We start from the raw sequence: 8,947 nt of genomic DNA on the forward strand, positions 1-8,947 counted from the left end.
CTGTGTCTCTTCACATAATCTTCCTTCTGTGCAAGTCTGTCTCTGTGTTTAAATTCCCCCCCCCCTTTTTTTTTTTAGATGTTGGAGGTAGGAGTTTATTAATTAATTTATTTATTTTTGCTGTGTTGGGTCTTCGTTTCTGTGTGAGGGCTTTCTCTAGTTGTGGCAAGTGGGGGCCACTCTTCATCGCGGTGCGCGGGCCTCTCACTATGGTGTCCTCTCTTGTTGCGGAGCACAGGCTCCCGACGCGCAGACTCAGTAGTTGTGGCTCACGGGCCTAGTTGCTCCGTGGCATATGGGATCCTCCCAGACCAGAGCTCGAACCCATGTCCCCTGCATTAGTAGGCAGATTCTCAACCACTGCACCACGAGGGAAGCTCCATAAATTTCCCCTTTTTATAAGGACACCAGTCTATTGGATTAGGGCCCATTCTAATAATCTCATTTCAACGTGATTACCTCTAAAGACCCTGTTTCCAAACAAAGTCATACATCCTGAGGCATTGCAAGTTAGGACTTCAACATATTGTCTTTGGGGGAACACAACCCAACCCACGACAAGGTAAGTGTATTTATGGTGCACCTGAGGTGAGGGAGAGCCATCCTCTCCTTACCAGCCCAGACGGTGGGAGAAAAGGAAAAAGAAGGCACACAAACCCCCCACAACACTTGGCCTGGAAGGATGGCTAGTATCTTGCTAGACTGAAGAAAAAGGAAAGAGAAATCCAGGCTGAGCCAAGGCACAGGGGGAAGATTGTAAAGCACATATATTGAATAATTATCCTGTGCAGCTACAAGATGGTGAAGTTCGGGGAAGGGGCTCACACTGATGTTAGAAAGATAAGCTGGGGCAAGACTAATGGTGTGCAGGCTTCAAGAGATGTTTGCACAATGTTGAGTGAATGAACTAATGAAGTTAAAAGGAATGGTGGTGACTCATTGGCAGCCATGAATCCCTTCTCGGTCAATGTCGGGGGGCTCCCTCACTGTTCCAAGTGCTCATTAGCATCTGGGCTGTTATCCTGAAGCTCCTCCAATTGGCAACGTTTGCTTGGGCTCACAGCTCCCTATAACTTTTGTGCTTCTGTGTCTACTAGCAGAATTCAATGACAATGTAAATGGAGGTGTAACTCATAAGCAAATGTTCTCCCACGTAAATCCGTCACACTTTTCTTTCACTAATAAAAATGGCCAACAGCTGTTGAATGTTTATTCAGCACCAAGCGCTTTTCTAAGTATCTTATATATTAAGACATTTAATCTGCTCGTGCCTCCATGAGATGCTATTATCCCCACTTAATATATGAAGTAATTGAGGCTCAGAGTGATGAACTGGCCCCATGTAATCTAGCTGGTGGATAACTGACCTTTAACCATTAGGCAACACTTCCTCTCTCTGTCTCCCCATTCTTGTCTCTCCATGGCCCGTCTTGGATGAATTAACCTGCTTTTGTTTGCCTCCACCTACTAACAATTAATATTTGACATTCTGATTCTTCTCTGTTTCCCTGTTCCTCTTTTCCTCCCGTATCTCATGCTTTTCCCCACGCCTTGGCCTCTCTCTCACTCTTTCTACATTGACTTACTGGCTTTCCTACTTTTGGTGTCAGCCATAGATCATTATTTTAAAGGACTCTATCTCAACAGTGACCAAATGCTTACCAGCTGCATATAAAAACGCAGCCCCTACAGATCTGATAGCTAATCTACTCCCATGTTTAGGAAGGTGTACAGCGGCTTACATGTTCAAATATAAAAATATGAAATGTCGTTGGAGCCATGTAAGTTCCATTAAAGAGGATCACAGCGATGCTGAGAATAACAGACTTTGAGAACAGAGTGTACAAAACACTCCCGTATCTTGTGCTAGTAGCATAATTTTCTGGATTACTGTTATTCTGACATTACCCACATCTGCCTTTATTAGCACATATTGTTCAGTATTGAAGCCTGAGCATATTTTCCTAAATTTACCATTTCTGATCCTATGGTAGGAATAACTTTAGAGAGAGCTCGTGGCTGATCATCCAACAGTGGCTGGCTGGAATAAAGGCCATGAACTTTGCTCTGAGGCAAGCTTTGGAAAGTCTTGAGAGGAATTCTGGGATGATGGTGGGAGGGAGGAGGGGTGACAATGGGGCCATTTTCAAAATCATTACACTGGATTAAGTTAGACTTTTCCTATAAAGTGTCCTTGAGGTGCCCTAGCTCTCTTTTCTGGTAACTTTCTTGGATAGAAAATAAACAGAGGACTTTTGGCTCCTGACCACCGCTGCACCTACAGAAAGCAGCTTTTTAGAACTTGCGAGTGGCTGTGTATGTATGAGGGTGCGTGTTTGGCAGGAATTTTCTGAAGAGGCATGAAGCCCTACTTTAATTCCCATGGATGCTGCTTGTTCCTCAGAATGGAAAATGTTCTATTTTTGGCCACAAGAATATTTCTGAGGGGAAAAAAAAAATTAAACAAAGCATGGTAACAAGTTCATGTGTGTAGTTTTTGGAGTTTGAAGAAGTTTTGAGTTTAATGCATTTTGGGAGCGGGGAAAGCAGCTTCTTGGAGGCATTGGTCTCCGAGTGATAAGAACCTCTCAATTTGGATTCCTGGGTTAGCACGGGAGGGTTCTGGGCAGCAGAGAGCCTGCATGGGTGGGTCCCAGCTGAAGCCGTGAAGGCTACAGCTTGGTCTTTGATTGTAGGCAGACTGGCTGGTGAGCAGAAAAATGCCTTTTGCACCTGAAAAAGGAAAACACTGAAAAAGGCATTGTCCGCCCATCATAAACCTATCTTGGATCACAAGATAACACTCACCCCAAAGCGAGGCAACTGTGTTGGCACCCCTGCCTTAGTGATACAGTTGGCCACGAGCCTTTTAGGGGAAGGACGTCCAGGGGGCAGATTTCCAGCAGAGTCTGATCTCAAGGCAAATCAATGGTGGGGGGGCAGCTACATGGTGAACGAAAACTTTCTTGGCCTTTCCCCCAGCAGATACCTTTCCAGGAAACAGCTTTCTGCTGCCATAACCTCTTTGGCTGCTGTGTGACATCCTTGATATGAAAAGTGAGAAAGCAGACCAGCACGTCATCAACCAGCACCTCTTAAGGAGCATCGCCTGTTGAAGGCTGTCTTTTCACATGAGCCCAACAACACAGCCCAGGGGTCAATGGGAAGATCTTGAAGGAGAAGGGACCATTTTGCAGAAGTGGTTGGAGCGCCTGGCAGGAGTGATCAGAGAATCTGTAAAATCCTGGTTTGCCCTGGAAATGGAGCTGCGCCCTTTGGCTCTGATTAAGAAACACAGGCTTGTTTAGAGGGAGCCATGTAATCTGATGCCCTGAAGCGCAGCCTGGGGTTTTCTCTCCCCATTGTGCTGTTGAAATATTCTTGAATTCCAGTTGGTTGTTTCTTTCATCTGCTTTAAACCTAGCCCTTGGGTACAGATGCCCCCGTGCTTCTGGGTAACATTTAATTCTTGGTAGGAAGGGCTGTTCTTTTCTCATGAAGAGATTTGATATCTATTGGAGTTAGGAAATGAAGTGCTGGTGAGAAGACCTGTTATTACAAGTTCCTGAAGCAAAGTATTTCTGAGGAGCGCCGTTCTTGAAAGTAGCTCTGAGTCCATGCGATGTGTTGTGAGCTTGGGAATTTTTCTTCTTGACTGCAGTCTTTTGAAACATGTGCTCAAGCTTGTGGAACTTGCATTGTATTGGTTCAGAAATGTATACAGGCGGTGACGGCAGGCACTTTTCCTTGGAGCCAGCCGGATTTCTTGTGCCTTTATGTTCATTTATTCAACACATAGGTACAAAGCACTTAGTACGTGCCACGCACGAGGGCAAACACAAGAGACACAGTCTCTGCCGATGTAGTGTTTATAGTCTGAGAGACAGACAGTACATAATATAGTCTCATCCTGAGAAGTGCTGTGAAGAAAAAGAACAGGGTACTGAGAGAGAGAATAATGGTAGATATGCTTTAGAAAGGGTAGGCAGGGATGACCTTTCTGGGAGGGTGACATTTAAGTTAATATCAAAGGAAGAAGCCAGTAACGTGAAGAAAGGAGGATGGGGATAGATTTTCAGGTGGAAGAAACAGCAAGTGCAAAGGCCCGAAGGTGAGAAAGCTAAGTATGTCTGAGGAAAGCAAATAATACCTGAGACGAGTGGGAGCAAAGTGATTGAGGATGAGAAAGTCCTGAGATGAGTTTGGAGGGTTAGCCATTGGGCTGGATCACATGGCATCTTTAGGTCGAGAAAAGGAGCGTAAAATTTATCCTGAGTGTTGGAAAGCCACTGGGGAGCTTGAAGCAGGGGTGTGGCAGGATCTCTCTTACAGTTTTGAAAGAGCACCAGCTGCTGTGTGGAGAATGGATGAGGGTGAAGGCAAGAGTGGAAAAAAGGAGGTTCCAGAAGCTTTAGAGAGTTCCCAGCAGAGCTAGGTTCTTCCACGTCCAGCCCCAAACCCTCTGTCGCTCTATGCAACCCATCCCGTTGACCTTTGGTTTTACACTGTCAGTCTGGCTTACACCCTATGTTAAAAAAAATGATTTTCAAAAACGTAAAATTTTGACTCTTAGGAAACATAAAAGGAACACAAATCAAAGATTTTATTTAACTCGTTAATTAATGAGGGAACCAATAAGGTGTTATGGGCTGCTCAAAAACTGTCTAAGAAGTGGGGATATTTACAGGCAAGTTAATAAAGAAATGTTAGAAGAAGATTACTGAGTTAAATATAAACTGGTTAGTGCTCCACAGCCCATAAATCTTAAGGGTTATCTGTTCCACTGGACAGAGATTATTTGCATCTCCACCAGACAAAAATCTATAAGATTTTCTTCATGAAGGCAGGGACCTTTAAGTCAATAGTAAATCGTAAGATGAACTGAGTGCATTCTCCTAGAAAAGGGGCCTTGGTGGCTTTGGAAAGATGTGCCACCCCCTCTTTTTTTGGGCCTTATTTCTAAGTTTGGGGTATTTTTATGACTATTTCTTAGAGCAGCAATCACTAGGTAAAATACCTTTGTTAAGATGTTTATAGAAAACCTAGGGAGAGAGAGCAAAATGAGTAAGGGATGGATCAATTGAATGCAACCCCACCTTCCCCAGAATGAGCTGGAATTCAGTCATTTATCAGACATATATGGAGCCCTGACCATGGATACACAGAACCCCGGGTGAAGCTGTGGGAACACAAAGCTTCACACAAAACAGTTCCTGCCCTGTGAACCTCATGGTCTAGACAGGGTGACAGACGCATAAATGGATGCATTCCAATCCATTGAAATTAGGGCCAAATAGGGACCTGGCGATTGTGTGGGCGCCAGAGAAGGGAGTGGGACCCTCACCCTGGGGAGTCAAGGGCACTTCCCAGAGAAGGTACATTTGAGCTGTGTCTTGAAAGATGGGACAGTGTTGCCGGGTTGAGAAGCAGGGAAAGCCATTCAGGCAGGATGTCAACTACCCACCTGAGAAATAGCGCGGATGCGCGTCAAGAGATTCACCTTTTTGGTTATGGCAGATTTTAAAATTTCTCCTCCATTCTCACTGCTAGTAGCAGAATTCTAAGATTCTGTGGGGCAGGGAGGGAAGGGGGGTGGAAAAGGGAAGGAGAAGTGGAGTCTCTTGGGCAAGCTTGCAAATTTTTCTTTAAATATTAGGTCAAAGTCTCTATAAAAACCCTATTTTAAACTTTTGGAGAGACTTTGAAGTCCCAGAGAAGCAGGAGGTCAATGAGGGCGGCTTTGATATCTTAGGGTGTTGTTTTAACAGCTGCTTAAGGCAGTTTAAACAATAAGAACTTATGTGGTTTGGGATGCGTCCCTGATAGTCAGCTCTAGCCAGAGTGAAATATCACTGCATCTGACAGCAAGAGCAGTTGGCTTTAATTTTAGAAAGAGTTCAAGCCAAAAAGTTCTCTAAAACCCAAGAGAGGAACTTCTAAAGAGGAAGGTTGCTCCTAGAGAATGTGTTTGGGGGTGAAAGATGAATTGAGTAGGGGACAAATAATCTTAACTTGGTTTTTGGAGGAGCCCAGGGGTTGTCCATTCCTGAATACTTCTCTTAAGGTGGATTTAACCAAGGCTCTTTGTTGGCACCTGCCATTTGTGAAGGAGTCTCCATGGGGTGGATTAGCATCTCTAAGGAACACTTGAATAACACAATGGGAGTCCAACCAATTTAAAATTTCTGGGGATTGTCAATGTGCTTCAATTAACACTTAATTTGTTTCCCTGGTGGACACTTTCAGCCTTCTTAATTATTTCCTCTGACTCTGTCCCTGACTGGATCTTCTCCACACTGGGGAAGAGCATGCTGAGGAGTCCTAGGACAAGCAGTAATGAGCTGCCTGTGGATCAGATTTCCAGAGATTCTGGGAAGGCCTGCTCTGGAGGCCCTATATGGACAGCATGCCATGTTGCTGCTGTAGCTGCTGGTGATGATGGCGCTGGTGGTCCTGGTGGTAGTTGTGGTGGTGATGACATTAGCTAACATTTGAAAAGTAACGGTTATATGATAGGCACCCTGCTGAGCATTTTACACCCATTCTCAGGTGGTAGGTATTTCACTCCCATTTTACAGATGAAGAAACTGAGGCTCAGAGGCTTCAGTAACTTGCCCATTCATCCATCCATCCATCCATCCATCCATCCTCTAGGTCTTTGGTTTCCATCAAGATCCCCACCTCCTAGCAATTTGTACAATCGTGTATTTCAGCCTCTTTCCCCATAGGCAAAAATTGACTAAAAACATAGAAGTGGTTTGTAGAGAGCTACTTTTTTTTTTTTTTTTTTTTTTGCGGTACGCGGGCCTCTCACTACTGTGGCCTCTCCCGTTGCAGAGCACAGGCTCCGGACACACAGGCCCAGCGGCCATGGCTCATGGGCCCAGCCGCTCTGCAGCATGCGGGATCCTCCCGGACCGGGGCACAAACCCATGTCCCCTGCATCGGCAGGCGGACTCTCAACCACTGCGCCACCAGGGAAGCCCTAGAGAGCTACTTTTGGTGAATGGGCCAACAGCTAGCTGACAGATGACTGTATCATCCCAGTCAAAAGACAAATTTATCTTCTCAAAAATATTGCCTTGGGCATCTTATACCAATCTTCCAAGGACTTCCATTTTCCACAGAATAAATACCAAATGTTTCTGCCTGGGCAGTACATACCAGTCCACTCTGCATATCACTCTTCGTGGGAAGGGTTTGAGTACTTGCTTGCTACTGCAGTTGGGGATTGTCTGTGAAGTATGTTGTTTGCTTCTCTAAAGACGTGCCACCACTACATCTTTTCTAAAGAAATGCTTGGATTCATTAATAAAATAAAATGAAATGAAAACAAAACTGCAGGAGACCACATTTTGACAGCACATACACTCAGACTGAATGGTTGGAGAAAAGATTGGCATGGGTCCTGGCACAAAGATAACCTGACGGGTTTTATATGTTCATTTTTGGAGTAGCATCTGCGTGAAGTACTTCAAAACAGTTAGCTCTGTGAGTGAGGTGCATGTGTAGAGGAAGAAACTTGATACAATGTCCATGCACAGACAGTTAGCCTTCTGCAATAATGAACTTTTCTTGATAAATTGTTGTCCTCAAACTGCTTAAATTTTTTTTTGCAATATGTACATATCTTCATATATGTATATATGTATATACTTTTTTCCCTCTATATACAAATACACAAGTGAGTGGGTGGGCTGCCCAAGCCCACTGGGGAAAAAGGTACAAAAGGTGCATAAGGAAAGTTCAGTTAGAAAGCACGAAGGGAGTAACCATCTTTCTTAAATAACAGGCACTTTCCATTCAGAGAAGAGGACTACGACAAGGTGTTCTCGTGTTGAACACATCTGCCATGAATAGGAGGGAGGTACAAAAACAGGGAAGAAGATGGGACTTCCTTGGTGGCACAGTGGATAGGACTTCATGCTCCCAATGCAGGAGGTCTGGGTTCCATGCCTGGTCAGGGAACTAGATCCCACATGCATGCCGCAACTAAGAATTTGCATGCCGCCACTAAGGGCCCACGTGCCACAACTAGGGAGTCAGCGATCCGCAACTAAGAAGCCCTGGAGCTGCAACTAAGGAGCCTGCCTGCCACAACTAAGACATGGTGCAAATAAATAAATAAATAAATAAGTATTAAAAAAAAAAAAAGGGAGAAGAGAAGGCACATCAGCTTCTCTTTTGTCCTGCACTCACGGGCATCTTGCTTGTTCTCAGGGAGCCTTTTGTGCTCACTGTCTGTGGGATGTTCTTTGGGGTATCCACCTTCGATTTTACACCTTTGATGGTAGGTTCTGACTCCTTCTTTGTCCCGACTACTGGGATAGGTTTTTCTCTAGATCTTGGCTGCACAAATTTGGGTGGAAAATTTTGTCTAAGTTCCACATGTTGTCTCTGGAAAATAGAGCTTGTTCTTCTTTTCTTTGGATTTAGGTTTGGCTTTATCTTTTTTTTTTAAGCAGTCCTTGAAGTGCCATCAATAACTTACAGATGGATGATACTGACAGTATGACATGGCTCCATCAAAAGCAGACTGAATTCTGCCCACTGCAGTGAGCATATTGGAGTTCACAGCTGATCCCAAGTCTCTTGCCTGCGAGCTCATGCCAGCTGTAACTTGTTAGCAATCAGCTAGTGGGATGATGTGGGTAGGGGGCTGCCCCTGCTGCTTCCAGGAGCTGAAAAGAATAGGCTCTTGGGCATGCAAAAGGATGTTCCATCTTTCCCACGTCAGTCGTCTCATTTAAGAATTCTGGTGTTTCCAAATTTCCAACAGATATTAATCTTCAGGATTCAGAGATGAGAAACCAGAATTCCCAGGAATTCTTAGGAATTCCCCAAATCCTAAGTGATTCTTAAAGTACTTCAACGTTCTTCACATTCTTTACTTATGATCATGAATATCTAAGAAAATGTATTTAATAAATAAGAAACATTAGGTTTA

The 8,947-nt window shown here is 44.4% G+C and overlaps 1 pseudogene; it reads right to left on the minus strand.

The window, feature by feature from the left end:
* Positions 1–8,172: 8,172 nt before the first annotated feature.
* Positions 8,173–8,746, minus strand: LOC114908546 (annotated as a pseudogene).
* Positions 8,747–8,947: the final 201 nt, after the last annotated feature.

The sequence above is a fragment of the Monodon monoceros genome, unplaced genomic scaffold (genome assembly GCF_005190385.1).
Source record: "Monodon monoceros isolate NGI ecotype Baffin Bay Population unplaced genomic scaffold, NGI_Narwhal_1 Super_Scaffold_4, whole genome shotgun sequence".
NCBI lineage: Eukaryota > Metazoa > Chordata > Mammalia > Artiodactyla > Monodontidae > Monodon > Monodon monoceros.